Raw genomic sequence first — 16,913 nt, 5'->3', positions numbered from 1 at the left:
GAGTTAAATCACGTTAAAAATATTTGCTGCCTCACTCTTGCTGGGACACCTCCTGGCAGGCTCCAGGCATGAGCTAATGCAAAGAAGAGCAAATTCTTTGTCCGTAGCAGAGGTGAAGCCTTGGGTCCCTTTGAAAAACCTGCCAGGAGGTATGTGGTAAAGGAACTGCTTACTGTACCACATGGCCAGAAGAAGGTCCTCCAGCCTTCAAGTCCACATACTCCCTGGAAGCAGGGTGTCTGGATGCCAGTACCTGGTTTGAGGACCAGGAACTAGTAGTGAAGGCTGGGTCCTAAACCTGCCCCTGGGGATGTCTGCTGCAGTGCTCTGCCTCTGGTCCCTCTATATGAAGCACAGACTCCAAACTCTGTGCCGCATGGACCGCTTCAGGGAGAGTCTCATCTCATAACAGTATCCAGACAAGATACAGCCCAATCTGCACAGCCCAGATCCACCTTGCAGCCTCCCTTAAAGTCAAATTAGAAATCCAGATCTTGCTTGGCCTCTTTCCAAGGGGTGCCTGGTTTTTGGCTGGGAAGAGCAGAAAGTGCAGCAGGACAATTTCCTTCCTTGGCAACCCTCAAACTGCCCATTTCCCCTCCTCCCTCACACGCAGACATTTTTCTCCTTGTCATTACAGTCCTCAAACATAGTGGCAGCTCATCAAAAAAATGGGGAATGTCTCAGAACCCATAATTGCAGAAGGAAAGGGGGGAGGGGGGCACTGGCAAATGACGGGGCCCTTATCTTAATTACAGGCTTATTTGCATTTAAATGAGGGTTATTCTATAATTACCACCAAATGTTTTGTGCTGGAACTGAAATACCTCTCCATGGGCTGTCAGCTCCTTTCCATTTTCATTTTCTCTCACCATTCTTCCACTTTGTAATTGGCCGACACACACCGAGGAAGAAGGCATTTACACTTCATTCCTCCGCTGCAGATGGAGTCAGCTAATTGCCTTGCCTTATGGATGGAGAACCCCGTGGTGTTGTCATCGTTGGCGTTTCTCTTCCGGTGAAGAAGAGGAACAACATGGTAGCGATGATTGCCGGAGGGACTCTCTATTGAGGCTGCAGGACACCAGGAGACTCCATGGTGCTCTCTGGCTCTCCAGCTACTGAACTAGCTAATGCGTTTTGGACTGCGCGCTTCCTTCCGAAGTTTTGCTTGGCGCCATTTGCTGCATCGCGTGCCACTTGACACAAATGCAGATGGACAGAGGGCCAGGTCTGTGCTAAAGCTGAACCAAACACAGCACTTCCAGCCAGGCGAACTAGGGTCCCGCTGTCAACATACAAGAGATCAGATACTGAAGTGCTATCATCATGCAGATGCACCTGAAGCCTGAATTAAGAAGCGCAGGGAGCATGAGATCAGGCACTTCCCCCAACTTCTACAACCATCAAGTTACTTCGAAGCACATTGCACATGTAATTACCTGGGCGTTTTTAAAAAGCAAACAGGGCTGAGGGGGAGGAAGGAGGTCATCGTGTCAACCGACCAGCTCCCATAGGGTGAGTAGCCATATAGACCAACCTCCAGCGCTCCCAGCCACCCATACACATGGACTCCTACATGCCCTTAACATTGGGATGTCACAGGGCTGAGATTTGGCACTTTTCAGACATAGAGGCACTGAGCTTATAAGTGCTTTTTCCCCCTTTCACATGGGCAAAACAGGTTCTTTCGCTCCACATTCTCATTCACAGAAATAGTTTTCATCTAAGAGCTTCCCCCAAAATAGGCCCAGGCTGGAAAGTTTTGGACCAAGTAGTTCAAGTCTGGCAGAAATAAAAGCAACTCCACACAGGATCTGATGATGGGAGACATCAGCACATAAGACCGGGCGGTGCTATCAGCTCTGTTATAATGACCCACATGTGCTAAGGCAGGAAAGATTTCCCCGGAAGACATTTTGGAGCCATTTGGGTTCCCTACAAGGCAGGAGCTGCTTCCCTTTGTCATGAGCCAAATGTTTCCTGCTGGTGTAAAATGTCAGATTCATGCTCCATGACAGCAAAGTCTCTCATTCATTCATAGCACAGAGAGAGCCCAGAGATGTCAGGCCAAGCTCACCCATATCCTCCCACCAGCATGCCTCAGGCCTAAACTAAAGCACACCCCACACCTTCAGAGACAAAATCAGTGCTGTATGTATGGCATGGGCCTTCTTCCCCATCTTTGGCCCTTAAGGGGACAGCCCCCTTGTTACAAAGGGGGTTCTGTTTCCCTGCTGCAGGACTTCCTTGGCCTCATGCTAGCAGCCATCAACACGGAGACCTGACAGCAGTGGTGATTTTCAGCATTTCCAACACTTCTTTGACTTCTCCTTAGTGCGACAGTAAGTGTAATTGCAATGCGCCTACTCCCCTGGGGAACTGTAAGGTGCCTATTACCTTATCCAAGCATCTCGCCACTGCATAGTAGGGCAGCAATAGTTATCTACATTTTACAGACAGTCAGCATTTTGAAGTGCTATTGATTCTGGTGGGACTTAAAGATCTAAATATCTTTAGGGATCTGACCCAGAGAAGACTAAGGCCCAGAGCTACACGGGTATACTATTTAGTGCCTAACTAGCAGCAAAGGCAATGGGCCTTGATGCTTAACTACCTTTGTTGTTCTGGGCTTTAAGTGACTTGCACACAGTCGCACAAGACGTCTATGGAGGAGCTAGGATTTAAGCCCAGATGGCCTGTATCCTTGGCTGGTGCTATAACTCCTGATCCATCTGACTCCATTTGCGTTGTTGCCGTCATGCTTCCAGAAGTGCCATGGTTGCTAGGGGCCTATCAGCATGCAACATCCATGGATAGCGTCTTATAGCCCCAAGTCAATGCACTCGGTCATGCAGGAACGTGCCATTCATGAAGCCCAATGCTTCAGCTGCTTTGGAGTAAACCCACGAGCATCAGTGCTCAGAACATGTTTGCCCTTCAGTCGACAGAGTGAAAACGAAGCATATGCTAAATACTGGGAGCAGGAGACTGGATCAGGGAGGCTCTGCCGAAAAGTCATTAAAAGACCTTCTGCTCCCCGTGCCCATGTGTGCAATCTAGTGCCTCAGCCAGGCTCAATCAAGCTAGTTCAGAGACAGCAAAAGAGATGCAGCCAGCAACGATGCCAGGCAGCACTGAAGGCAAATCAAACCCAAGCCGGGGAGCAGCAATGGGCAGGCCAAACTCCAGCCACAGAGGTTGAGATGCTCATCCAAGCCCCAGGCTAGCTGCAGCACTTTGGCCTGGGCAGATGCGTTCTGCCTCGGTTTCCCAGGAGTGGTACCATCTGGCTCATCCAGGGGTATCGCAGGTAGGGAAGGAGCTGGAGTCAGCCACCTCTGCATGCCTCCTTGTCTAGAGCCCTGCACACTTGGCAAGGACAGACTTCCTGGATGTCATCCCAGTCCTCCCCATTATGGTGAGACTGGGAATACAGGGAGAATGGCTCCCTGCATGATGTATGGACAGCTCTGCTTCTGGTCTCAGCTGGGAGCCAGAGTGCAAGAGCACAAGGGAAAATACATTTGTCCTCTCAGCCTTAACCTTTCTCCCCCTTGGGATCCCCCACTTCCTGCTCTTTAGCACTATTTCTCTGTGTCTTCCCACTTTTTCTCTCACAATTAGCAGCAATTATTGTTTCCCTTCGCTTGACCAGGGATGGGATGGTATTACCAAGTTGGAGGATGCATTCGGATTAGGTCCATGCAGGCCACACAGAGCAGTTAGTGAGACTGTCATTGCAGCTCCATCCCCTTCCCCAGAGTGCTGTGGGTTTTGCTTCCAACATCTGACACAAAGGGCAACACAACAAAACCAAGAGCAGAGGCAAGCTAAGATTTGTCATCCACTCTCACCATCCCTCTAGCAACAAGCTGCAATCGTAAGTCCACGCTGATTCCCATCTTGGTGCAGGTGGTTTGACCACATTTGCCTCCTTATCAGACTCCGAGCAGCGCATTTCCATCACAGGAGGTTTCGTTTGGCTCTTGGTGAGGTTTCATTTAATGACTGGCTGAGATGCACTGAGAAGCGGTGCTTTAATTAAGTAATAACATTTCCCTGGTGCAGCATGGCCTCAGGAAGCCCTGGCAGTGGGACACCGATGACCTGGAATTAAGATGAGAGTACTAATGGAGCGATTTGAGGGGTATTAGAAGGAGACAGGGCCTGCTTCAGATGGTATTACTGAAATTAGACAGCTTAATGCAGTTGTAGGAAAATTTGTCCGTGATCCCACCTGCCACAGCATTGAGAACATGCCCCTGGCATGAGCTGAAGTGTAAGCCCCACAGCTTGGTGACAATTTTCTGTCTAATTACTGCTAATTGAAAAGCCAGCACTGAAACAGAAACAGGTCATCAAAAGAGAGTAGGGGATTTCTGAGCTGGGGGCGGGTGTCCAGCTCACTTTCTTTGCCTGTTCCTCCAAGTCTCTAACTTCCTTAAGCTAATCCTCCCCTCCCCACCCATTGATTTTAGGATCCTTTTATCCATGTGTTCCTCACACCCCTGTCTGAGAAGCCATTTTCAAACTTCCACAAGATTCAGGGCTGCCTGGGAGATGATTAGGGGGAGTGGGAGGACACCTGAACCCAGCTTGCAAGCCTAGAATGGGCCTCGTGCACACACGTGCACACAGGACAAGACCCCCTGTGCTGTGGTAGTCTGTGGTGTACAACTGTAGGTGGGAGAATAGTGGGTTGATTATATTGGCCCTCCTAATATGCATGCCCCAGGTTTGTTAGTCATCTATTGTTGAGAGCGTGATGGCCCTTACTGAGCACTGCACAAATTAATACACACGGTGCCCCTGGAGAGCGAAGGATAATTCTCCAATGAAGCAATGGCAGCTGGCAGCAGCCGAGAATCAGCTCCTTACCGTGGGAGTCAAGAGTGATCCTATACTGCAAAGGGCAAGAGCAACAGTCTCTGGTGCAAGGATGGCACTCAGACTGGACGCTGCCGTGGATCTCCTTCCCCGAGCTGCATATGGGGCTCGAGTTCAGGATGCGCACCAAAGTCAGACCTCTTCCTTCCCATGCCCAGGAGCGTACAGCTCCCAGATTTCCCCTCATCCTCTCCTCTCTAGTGCCAGACCAGCTTCCCAGGGGTGGTCCTTGAGCTCCAGTGCCTGGCTTGAGCACTACAGGACTGCCTGATGCTCTGTACCAGAGCTTTCCGCCTCTCTGTTTTCCCATTTGCCGTTAATGGATCTCAACATAAAAAAGGCATTTCTCCACCGAGTTCCTAATCTAGCGAGAATCTTTCCCAGCTCATCCTTCCATTGAAAAACACCCTTTCCCTCTCCTCTCCCCACCTCCCGTGCCTTCAAGTGCTCCTTGGAGTGTCTCTGCGGAATAATGTTTATATGCAGAGAGCGCTGCCGTTAGTTAATAACGCAGAGATCAGCGAAGCTCCCTAATGAAACAGAGACAAAACATTAACTGTCATTTCAAACAAACATGCAATCACGGCACCAGCAGCTCTGAAAACATTATCTTCCCAATTTCACACGAGTCATGCAGGAAATAGGCTGCTTTCACGGGGATTCCGGCGCGCGGCTCTAATTCGCGGGATTTGGAAGGCGAGGGAGGGCCGGGGAGCAGTGGGCACTCGCTAGAGCCATGAAATTGGCAGGTCTGTGAAGAAGGAATTGTTTTAACAGCTGGAGCTGAGGGGCACAAATAACAGCAACGATTACATCTTCATTGCTCATTGTAACCGATGCAGCGGGCAAGCAGTAATTATGCGGTGAAGAGCTGAAGTTTTGATAGCAAAGTCTTTCCACATGTGATTAGACACAGTACGTTTATAGTTGTTGCCAAAGTGCCAGAGTACTCTACCCAGCCCCGGGGCTTTCGAGTATGGAAAGAAAACTCAGGTCATTCTCTTCCCATCCCAGAAGCCATTGCCGCCGTCAGCCTCTCCAAGCATACAGCCCATCATCCTGGACAGTCTATGAAATAACAACAGCCCCCAACGCTAGCTTCTGGCATCACGTGGTGACCACAGATAACCTGTAGGGCTGAGCGAGGCTTCGGGTGGTGATTTGATTCGGAGGACATGTGGTCCGATTCGGTGGCCGCATCTCCAAAGCTGAATCGACTCAGGGGACCAATTTAAAGGTCAGAATCAATTGGAAAAGATTTGGAGAGCTTTGATGAATCAGGCAGTCCCCGGTACTGGGGCGGGACCGTGGGGGCCCCGACCTGGCAGCACCCAGCGCCAGGAGCTGGGGCAGGCTGGGCCTGGCTCATTCAGAGATTCGGCAGCAGCCAAATCTCCGAATCAGCTTCGGCCGAATTGAATCAGGACAGTGATTCGAACCTCTGAATCGAATCACTGTCCACCGAATCAGCCGAATCTGAAGAGAATACTAGCCGCTTCACACAGGCCCGATAACCTGGAGTCCTTCCAGTGCAAACATTTTTTAATCTAAGCTGGCAAGACCACTAGAACCAAAACCCTGGCATGCCAGCTGCCAAGCCATTTTGATCCGAACCCAGCTGTGAGGAGGTGGCATGTCAGCCAGGCAGAGAGCCCCGAGATGGAGTACTAATACTTTTGTCACCAGATAGGACTGGGGTCCACCGGCACAGCTGCCTTTTTACAGACCTTGCCTCCCCCAGCACCACCAGCTCACTGCATTCAAAGTTATGCTGATTAACAAAACCCAATTACCCCTTTCCATTGTCCTTTCATTTGATTTCCTTCTTCCCAGCAAAGTTCTTCCAGCTTGGCATCTGTCCCCCAACACAACATCTCTAGTGCCTCTTCTCCTTACATACACTCACTGACTCTCTACCAGCCTCCCCTCTTACCATTATGTTTTTGAGAAGGGTGGATGATGGGTAGGATGTCATTACTAACCTTTGGGACAAATCCTTGGCTGATCCAAGTCTGAGCAGCATCTTTGAAGTTAATGGGGTAATGCTGATTTATGCCAGCTGAGCGTGTGGTTCATCGTGGTCAGCACGGGCTTAAGCAAACCATTGGTTTCCCCTCAAGGAAAGAGACAGCTCTCATAATGACTCCATCACTGTCAAACCTATAACCTAGGAGCAGGGTACAATCATGGGCAAACGGACAAGCACCTGCTACTGAAATATCCTCGCCTTGCCATAAAAAGGAGAAGGCTTCCTCTGTCTGCTCATAGCTCCAGACCTACGTGGAGTGTTGTGATTATTGAAAGGAGTCCCAGGCAGAAATCTTTGGGAGAAAAAAATCTTGGAACAGATTTTGCATGAAGCCTTTGGGAGAAGGAGGAACTGGATAGATTAGATCAGGGGTGGACAATTATTTCGGGCGGAGGGCCACTTACTGGGTTTTGGCAACCCATTTAGGGCTGCATGACAGATAGCCAGGGGCAGATAAGTATTAATTTTCTAAAAATTTTAGGGGCCCCACAGGCCAGATAGAATGGCCCGGCAGGACACATCTGGCTCGTGGGCTGCCATTTGCCCACCAATGGATTAGACAGACCCACCTGGAATAGGCATTAGCAACCACCCTTGGAAGTTAAAACTTAGAATAAATTTAGCTTGCAGCTCTTAAGAAGAGATGAACCGACAGTGCACTTCCATGGCTACCCGAAACAGCATCACCGCCCTTCCTTACACTGGCTAGTACGAGGGAGGGAAAGAAATCACATAACCTCCTTAGCTCTGACACTATCAATTCCTGCACAGGATCCCACAGGAGACCCTTAACCCAAAAAGAGAACAGGTAGAGGCGGATCTCAGACAGCTTCAAAGAAAGCTCCTGCCGCTCATCCAGGCATTGGTAGGGATTGCTCTGGAAGATCCAACTTTGAAAGTAAATCCTTCTGCCTCCCTTCCACACAATGCAGTCACCACGAGGACAGGGGAAAGGGAACACAGCCAGACTTGAAGGTGAAGGCAGTTCCCCTCATTAACCTGATTGAATGGATTTTGCAAAGGGAGGAGGCTTTCCTTCTCAAATATTTATTATCCAAATGCTGAGTTACAATGGAAGAGGAAGGCGCAGAACAAGTCCAGAGCTCCTCCCATCATCCTGAATGACAACGGTCTTCTGAACACCCAGTTGGCCAGGCCACCCACACATACTGACCCTTTTCTGCTTCAACAGAGCTTGCACGATGGGCAGATTTCTGCCCAGGTCCCCCTAACTTGACAAGTAGCTGATCCAGGGACCTAGTGGCTCTGGTCAGACCTTTCACTCTCAAAGACAGATGAGAATTGAGGCCACACTGTGTTAAATAGAGAAGACTGAGTGGGGATGGGGAAGTGAGTGGCAATGAGGTGGGATGGGGAAGTGAGTGGTTAGGGTCACCCAGTCAGCACCATACCTAGACTTCTGGAGGCCCTGGGGAAGCTTTTATTATTGGGCCCCACTTCAGAGATAATGATAATAATAATTGGACAATGGAAAAAGATTACCATTTTTGGGTTCCCTTTCTGTCCAGGCCCCAGGTGGCTGCCCAGTTTGCCCATGCATGTGTCCGGCCCTGCACCCAGTAGGCAAGTGAAAAAACTCAAGAGTGCCAAGTCCCAACTAGTCCCCTCTCCTCTGCCTACATAAAGAGAGTTAGCACTCCTGATGGGACCTTTCAATGTGGTTCAAATATAGGAAAAAATCAAGACACCCATGATTGCCCCTGACGGAAGAGGGGCTAGTACAGTAGAAGAGTAAAACTGGTGCCTCTGAAGCAGCACTGATGCATCCAGAACAGAATCTATGTTCTTTGGGGAGGTAAATCACAATGACAAAAGCTCTTCTTGTAAATAAAACAGAGGGATGATTTATTCTTTCCCAGTTTAATAGATGGCAGAGTGTCAACAGCATTTCTCCAGCGCATGGCAGACAGAGCTCGCTGGAGAGCGAGGAGAGAGGTGACAGAGCTGCGAAGGAAGGGTTGGCAGGAGAATTCAAATGCAATTTAAAAACTCTTTTGACATTTAGGAAAAAAAATAAAATAAAAATCAACAAGCATCTAAACGTGATGAGGGGAAACCAGGAATATGACTGGCTGAATGTCACGTTTAAAGCGAGAGAGATAGCAGCTGCTTTATCTCTTGGCGCAGGTGGCTTTGAGCAGTAAATAAGGCTCAGAGGAGGAGATCCTGATCTCACACCAATATCATGGCATGGATTTCAGTAGAGTTGTCCCTGATTTACACCAATAAGACAAGCAGCAGAATCAGGCCTTCAGAGTCAATTAAAGCTCAAAATTTATGAGGCTCAACATGGAAAATGCTACCAATACCTCTCCAATGACTAAATATATAGAAGCCAGACCATCAGCCAGTCTGAAGGTATTGATTTTCACGGAGCTACAAACATTCATATCAGCTGCGGTTCTGGCCTATAGATAGAAATGAGCACAGAGCATTTTAACACAGATGTTTTTATTGCATTATCTCTCCACATCATCTTGGCTTCTTTATAAAAATGACTCATGGCAGCAAGTAGAAGAAGCTAATGTAATTAATGACCCAGCACTTCTATAATGATCATTTCTCCATTAAAAAGGTCTTCCCCATTCTATGAATAGACTTGAAATGAGCAATTTATTTCAACCCATGTAAAGAGGAGACTGGTTTGACCTTCGGGGAATTTTCTTCCCACCCCCTCCCCCTACTTTTTCTTAATAATGGTAATTATCAAAGATTTTTATTTTAAATAATGCTTGCAGTTTAGGGAGACTGTTCTTAAATATGATTTAAGGAGTGAAAAATCATAATGAAAAGCACTAGAAGAGACTATCAAAAAAGTAGAACTGTGTTGGTAAGCGCTGGTGAGAGCTCCCCTGAAAACCTTGCCTGCTTGCTTCTGCTCCCAATACGTTCCTGCTCCTAATACAGGGGCGGGCAATTATTTTGGGCGAAGAGCTGCTTAATGAGTTTTGGCAAGCCCTCGAGGGCCACATGGCAGGCAGCTAAGAGCAGATAAATATTAATTTTCTACATTTTTTAGGGGCCCTGCGGGCTGGATAGAATGGCCTGGTGGGCCTCATCTGGCCCGCGGGCCGCATTTTGCCCACCTCTGTCCTAATACCTACCTGCTGCTTTCAGGCTCTCAGTGCTGAACATGCTCATGAGCAAAGCTACCTCACTTTTTGTGTGCATTTTATGTAGCACATGAAGATTGGAAATGAGCAAATGGGACATATTTTCACGTGATGGTGAAAAGCCCATTCAGTCAATTATGGGATAGATTTGAGGACTCACAACAGATCTCTTCATCACTTATGGCCACTGCCATAATCGCCACAAATGCTTCATCACATGCGCAACTTTGCTCACACGAGTAGTTCTTCAACCACCACAGTCTCTTCCACAGATAGAAAAATGGCAGTGCAGAGAGGTGCATCTCTTCAGAATTTGCTGGGGCCTGGGGCACAGAAACAGAGAGCTGCTTGAGAAATAATTTTGAACTGGCTATTTGAACTAAAAAGTTGTTCTTCTAATTATTTTGCAAAAGTAGAATTTTTCAGAAGGAAAAAAAATTACTAGAAATAAACTTTGCTTTTTGGACATACGCAAAACTGTTTAGCAAAAGAAAACACACACACACTAATATATATATATATACACACACACACACTTTTATTTTTTTAATTTATTTATTTTGCAAATACTGTAAGTTTAGTTTTCGATTTCATCAAAACTTTTCACTTTAGTCTGAAAATTCACTGTGTGGGAGCAAGAAGGGAATTATTTCAGTGAAATATTTTGGTCAACTCTAATACAGATCCCAAGGGGCCACATTCTGATATCCTTGCTCACCCATGCGACCATCCAAGCCTCAACTCCACGGGGACCATTCACACTGTACAGTACATACCCAATTGTATTACTTGCAGTACAATAAAACAGTGAGGATATTGCAGTAGACACAGTATGTAGTCCTAGCAAGAGACTAGTCCCATCTCAAACCTTTTACTGTCTAAATAGAATAGGCAGGTAAACAATGGGAGGGAAAGGGACCAACCAGGGTCTCATTTGCTGAACTGGGACTAGAAACCAGGTCTCTTGATGCAGAGTCCAGTGTCCAGTCCAGTCTCTCTCGATTTAGTACCAGCGTACAGTTCAATGACAGAGTTGGGTTCTAGTCCTGTTCACCCCAGTCCCAGGATAGTGCCCCTTTCCCTGGACCACACCACCTATGTGGCAAGTATATACCAGAATCAGACCCATGGTATTTGTGGGATAGATTTGACTGGGATCGCCAGCCCCGTTCGCCACGTAGCAAACTCCAAACATACCTTCTTTAAATGCACAAAGACATTGAACATACACTGCACCAGCCAGGTGCCTCTGATTTTGTCCTCATTAATTTGATCAAGTCCCTTGGTCTCCATGCAGCCAAAAGGAAGCTGTGCAGCCCCTTACATCAATGCTGCTCATATTCAGATTCAGCTAAGATATGATTTACTACAAAGAAGCCATTGGTAAATTGTTAGTTTTATGTGCACCGTGATAGTTTCCTATTTGCTTTTATTATTTGCAGTAAAGTCTTTATTCTTTCCATTTTCTGAATGTGTCACGCCTGCCTGTGTGTTCCCAGCTCGCCTCACATTTTCTGTTCTTCATTTAATCTGGCACATACTTCCTCTTGAATATTTCCTTAGTCCCCTGCTTGTTCACTGCGGGAATCATACCAGAATGAGACTGAACCTGAAGTGGAGTTCAAATTACAGAGGCTCGTTTCCAGAGTGTTAGAAGATGCAGAGCCAGCCTGGAAAGGGGTCATGATGTTTCATGTGGGGCGAAATGTCACAGGAGCTCTCCCAGGTGCTATTGCCCAGTGATTGCTAGGCTTTGAAACACCAAAGGCTGTTTTGATGTCTTTCCAAGTGCTTCAGAGCTGCCTCTGGTCCAGTGAAGAACGAAAGGATAAAAAAAAAACAAAAACCCAGGCCCAGAAAGGTTAAACGCAGAGCTGACTGGAAGACCTCTGATGGAAGCCTTTTCCACTGAGAGTGCAGCTCTGTCGAAACTAAACCACTTAGCAAACTCTGGCTCATTCTGCCAAACTTTTAAATTTGGAGCGGGGGAAAAAAAATTAAAAAAAGGGAAGGTGGAGGAGTTTTGACAAGGTTGAGACAGCCCGTCTTCACATTTTCAGAATAAACTGCTTGAATACTGTATTTTTTTTAAATGACTTTTGGGTAGAAGCTTTGTAGCTTTGTTCTAGACTATGGAATATATATGCATATATATTTTTGAAACATCAAAACTGAAAAACAAAGCTATTGCTTTCCCTCTGAAAGACTTCCCATCATAGAGAAGTTTGAAATTGTGGGGGTTTTGTTCCCATGTGGAACCAAATTGGGTGAAGAAATCTCAGTTTCCACTCCCCTGCCAGCCTTAGCCCAGTGATTTGCTGCTCCATACCCGGGCAGTGGGGTAGCTAGAGGTGGGGGAGCTGGACACCAGCCCAGGTGCTGACTTCAAGGGGGTGCAAGATTGCTGGCTGTTGCTACCGCTCTCCCAGCTGAAAAACTTACTGTTATTGTTCTGAGTCAGGGAAAATCTGGGACTGGGCTTTATGGACAGATCTGGGACACAGCTGGAAAAACCCAAGCTGTTGGCTCATGAGGCCTCTTGGTTTGTACACAGATTACATTTTCAATCCAAAAAAAAAAAAAAAAAAAAATGGGCATATCCAAAATATTTGCCTGTCTTTGTGGATCCACTGAGAGTGGGGCAGAAGGGGCACAGCTACAGAATCCACTGGCCAAGAAGAACCCATCTGTATTTGATTAGCTTCGCCCTCGCCTTCGACTTACAGGACACAGTGACTACTGACCACATTTAAACCTCGGACTCTGTTCCAGGCATTGCAGCACAGATGTCTACGCCACATAAGGAAGAGCACGTGCTGCCCCTGCCCATCAGCTCGTGGCAAGTTACAGCCCCTGGCAGATGGACCATAGCTACTCTACTTGGTCAACTCTTCTGTGGTCCATGCCTCCCTCTCGCACACTCAGCACGTACATGCACAGCCCCACTCCCCGTCCTCTGAGCAGCTCACAGTTTCACTGGGGAGTTGGAAAAAGTTGTCCAGGTTTTTAAATGAGGAAACTGAAGCAGAGCCCTTGTCTGCACCACCAGGCTCTGGCATTCTCCCACCAATCTTCTAGCCTTTACATCTGCCCCCTGCCCCCCAGCAGGATTGCTAGTGTAGACAGGACCTGGTCCTTTCTAGAAACCTTGTTGTCTAGTCAAGCTGAAACTCAGTCCAAGATCAAGGTTGCATCCAAGCTTATGTAGCCACTGAGGTTGCCTCCAGGCTGTCACAGCTGTCAGTCGGTCACAAGACAGCTCATTCAGGCCCGAGATGCAACAAGCCTGTCGGTCCTTTCTTTTTTTTTTTACTTTGCTAGCAGCCACAGGCAGTAGGAACTTGGAAGCCCGCCACATCCCTAGGATTTGATCCTGCCAGCTGGTCCCCAAACTGACTGGAAGTGTGACTGGCTCCACACAGAGCAGAGCGCGTTTCCGCAGCTCAGGTGCCCCACCCAGCATCTGTTCTCCAAGCTGCTGCGGAGAAGAGCTGGGATGCTGGCATTACAGCATGAGGGGAGCACAAGGCACAGAGGCACGGGCCACCTGTCTAAGCCAGAGCCGCCTTGGAGATCCAGCTCAACTGGAGGAAAGGGGAGGGGGCATGGAAACATCAGGACAACCCTCCTCCTCCCCGGAGCAACCACCACGGGGGTCTTTGCTGGGAGCTCCAGGTGCAAACTGGAAGGGAAGTTCAGGTAGAACAAGTGGGATTGGACCGAGTTGGAATTCAAGACGGGCGCAATTTCTCGCTCTCGCAACAAGTCCCCATCAATGGAGTACTTGGGCACCTCATGGCCTTTGCGGTATGAGACCCCACATCACGCCAGTGAGCTGGAGCTGCCCCATTAGCCCCATTGGACTGGTGAGGAACTGATGCACAGAAAAGCTGTGATGTGCCCAAGGTCTCCCCTGGGGGAGAGCAGGGAGTTAAACCCAGGGTCCCTGCTAGCCCCCTAATTTTCCAGCTCCTCCATCTAGAGCATCCAACCAGAGCAATAAACACTTTGGCTCATTAACACCCCAGTGCTTGCCTCGGACTAAACTGGGCTTGGCAGACATGAACAAGGACGTAATGCTATTTTTGGTGCCCCTCTCTGACTCAGGATGCGCACAGGTAATCTGGGCTATCGTGTTTTCCTAAGGAGCAGGCATCCAGCCTCCTTGCTGCCCATGCACTCAAGTGCCTCCAGGGAATGGAGGCTCATTTGTCCCTGCAATCTCCCCAGGATGCCTCATTTAGGCCAGTATTAAAAATCACAGAGCCACAGACAGAGCTGACTAGGGGCTGGGCTGGGCTGGGGTGTGCAACCAATTGACCAGCAGGCTACATGGGGCTGTACACCCTGCCCCTCACTGCGCCAGGAAAGACCTACTTAGATCTTGGGTCAGTCTGATGCACAGTGCTGCCCCTGCACCACACCAATTCCCTCACTGTGAAGCCAGGCGTGATGGGGAAAATAGGCTGCTTTTTTCGAAGGCTGCAGTAACTCCCACCCTCTGGTCCTACAGCGAGGGAGGGGCTGTGCTTCAGAAGGGTGCCCCTTATCTGCTCCTTGTTCCTGTCTGGCCCTAATGATTAAGGCAACAAGCCAAATCATGGTGTCTCATTCCCTGTTTTTCCTTTTTGCTGCATTGCAGTGTCCCTGCCCCACCCCTGCCACCCATGGGAGACAAAGCCAAGGACTGATCTTGCTGACATACACAGTCAATGTCCAATTCAAATCCATGCTAAAGCAGGCTTCAGGAGATGGGTGTCTCTCTGCAGCCCCCGCTTTACAGCAGCCCCCGCTGTACAGCTTACAGCTGTAAACATCTGCAAGAGAGCACTGCAGAGTCAGGTTCTGCAGCAGACAAGGGCAGCATCTTCTGCAAAGAGCAGGGCTTATATCACCCATCCTCAGCATGTTCACACAGCACTACCGTAAACTATGCAGCGGTACCAGAGGCCTGGGGAGTCAGCAGACACCTGGCTGGGCATCACACAGCTCTGTGTAATGCTGACATGGGCACAGCTATTGCCAATGCTTTCTACTGGAAATGACACCACCTGGCAGACCCCAAGCAGCATATCTGAGGACTACAAGAACTGCTGATTACAATGCTGTGCCATGGAGTTACACATGTGGGCACAATTCATCATGGAAAAAGCAGGTGCTGCTAAACACCAGAGCACACAATAAATCCTAGCAGCAGCCAAGAATTAACTTTCAGAGGAAGGTAAAATACTTCTGGAGCATTCGTCATAATCCTGATGACCAACACAGTGCGAGATGTGGCATGTTTTTATAACCAAGCATGTCTGCAAATAGAGCCATGGGGTGTGTCTGGCTGTTCCTAAACTATGCCTGACATGCCCATCATTGACAGATGTGCCTCATCACTGACTTAGTGTGTGTGACTATACATGCATTTGATCTGACCTAAGTTTACTCTGGTTTAAGATACTCTGGTGTAAGTGCTTTTGGACAGATGTCTACACATGTGGGGATTAGAGAGCAGATTTGCTTCTCTTTGCACAAAGTTCCCTGCAGCCCTGTAATGGGCCCCTGCTGCTACCGGGGGGAGCTCCAGGCTTCGGCTGCAGCTGCCAGCACTGGCAGCCATCCTTAGAAGCCAGCCCCGGTCTCTGCTCTTTGGCCAGCCTCTTTCTTGCCCAAGAGCAGCATGCCCAGTGCAAGCGCAGCACACGGCACCTCTCTCCTTGGCCATTCTGCTATTGCTGCTTCAGCCCCAGCCCCTTCCCCTGGCAGTGATGAACAGCACCTTGCACTCCTGCTGGCAATGGTGCTGGCCAAAGCAGGCCCCCCCTGCCCAGGCCCCAGGAGAGCCAGGCACTTGCCAGTGGGGCTAGGGCACTGGGTGTGGGAAGCCCTGGCTGACCACCTCTTCCAGCACTCCCTGCTCTAGGTCACCTGTGCCACCACCCATAGTCAGTAGAAGGCCAGGGTTAATGGGGCTTAGCCACCCCCCACAAACACAGGGGCAGAGGTGGCAGTGCAGGGGGCCGCAGGGCAGCTCGGGTGCAGGCTCTGGGCAGCTGCTGCAGGTGGGGAGGGGTACACACAGACACAGACACAAACATGAGCTGCAGCCTGCACGCAGCCAGGATCGCAGCCCAGTGGTGTGCAGAGCACTGCCCGCTACAACAGGCAAGTCTGTGAAGAGAAAGGGGTGGGGGGGGGCGGGGGGAAATCAAGGCCCCCATGGTAGTGGGGTAGAGGCTGGGGCGAATGGGGCCCTGGGGCAGGTGGTGAGACGGTTGGGCGGCTTGTCCAGGAGCAGGAGGGCTCCCACCCCTGCATACACTCTGGGGGAGGCACAGAGGGCACATACCCCCCGGATTTCTGCACAGAGTGGAGGCTGGCTGGGCTCTGCACCCCACTGCTGCTGCCTTGGATGCCACACAATGCCATGTGCCGTCCGTGTGCTGACTGAGCCGCATCCTCTGCCTGCCCAGTGGCAGCACGCACATGGCATCATGCGCAGCTCCCAAGACAGTGGCAGCAGGGTGCAGAGCCCAGCTCACAGCAGCAACCCGCCTCTGCCCCACACACAAATCCAGGGGGAGAGGGAGGGGCATGTGCACCTGCTGGGTGGGGGAGGCGTGTGTGTGTGTGTGTGTGTGTGTGTGTGTGTGTGTGTGTGTGTACACACACACACGCCTCCCAAATAATATTTTCTCCCTTCACCTATGCCTCCACCCACCAACCCCCAACCCCTCCCGCCCAGCCCCTGCACCACGCTCACTGCAGACACATCAGAAGAACAAGTCATTATTTCCCTCACAGCAACCAGAGCCCCCTGCCCTGCTCAGCAAAGAGCCCCCTCCTACCTCCCCACCTCAACAAACAGAGCC

The sequence above is a fragment of the Alligator mississippiensis genome, chromosome 16, assembly GCF_030867095.1.
Source record: "Alligator mississippiensis isolate rAllMis1 chromosome 16, rAllMis1, whole genome shotgun sequence".
In the NCBI taxonomy this organism is placed as follows: domain Eukaryota; kingdom Metazoa; phylum Chordata; order Crocodylia; family Alligatoridae; genus Alligator; species Alligator mississippiensis.
The sequence above is the reverse complement of the archived record's forward strand: the minus strand, read 5'-3'. Positions refer to the sequence as shown.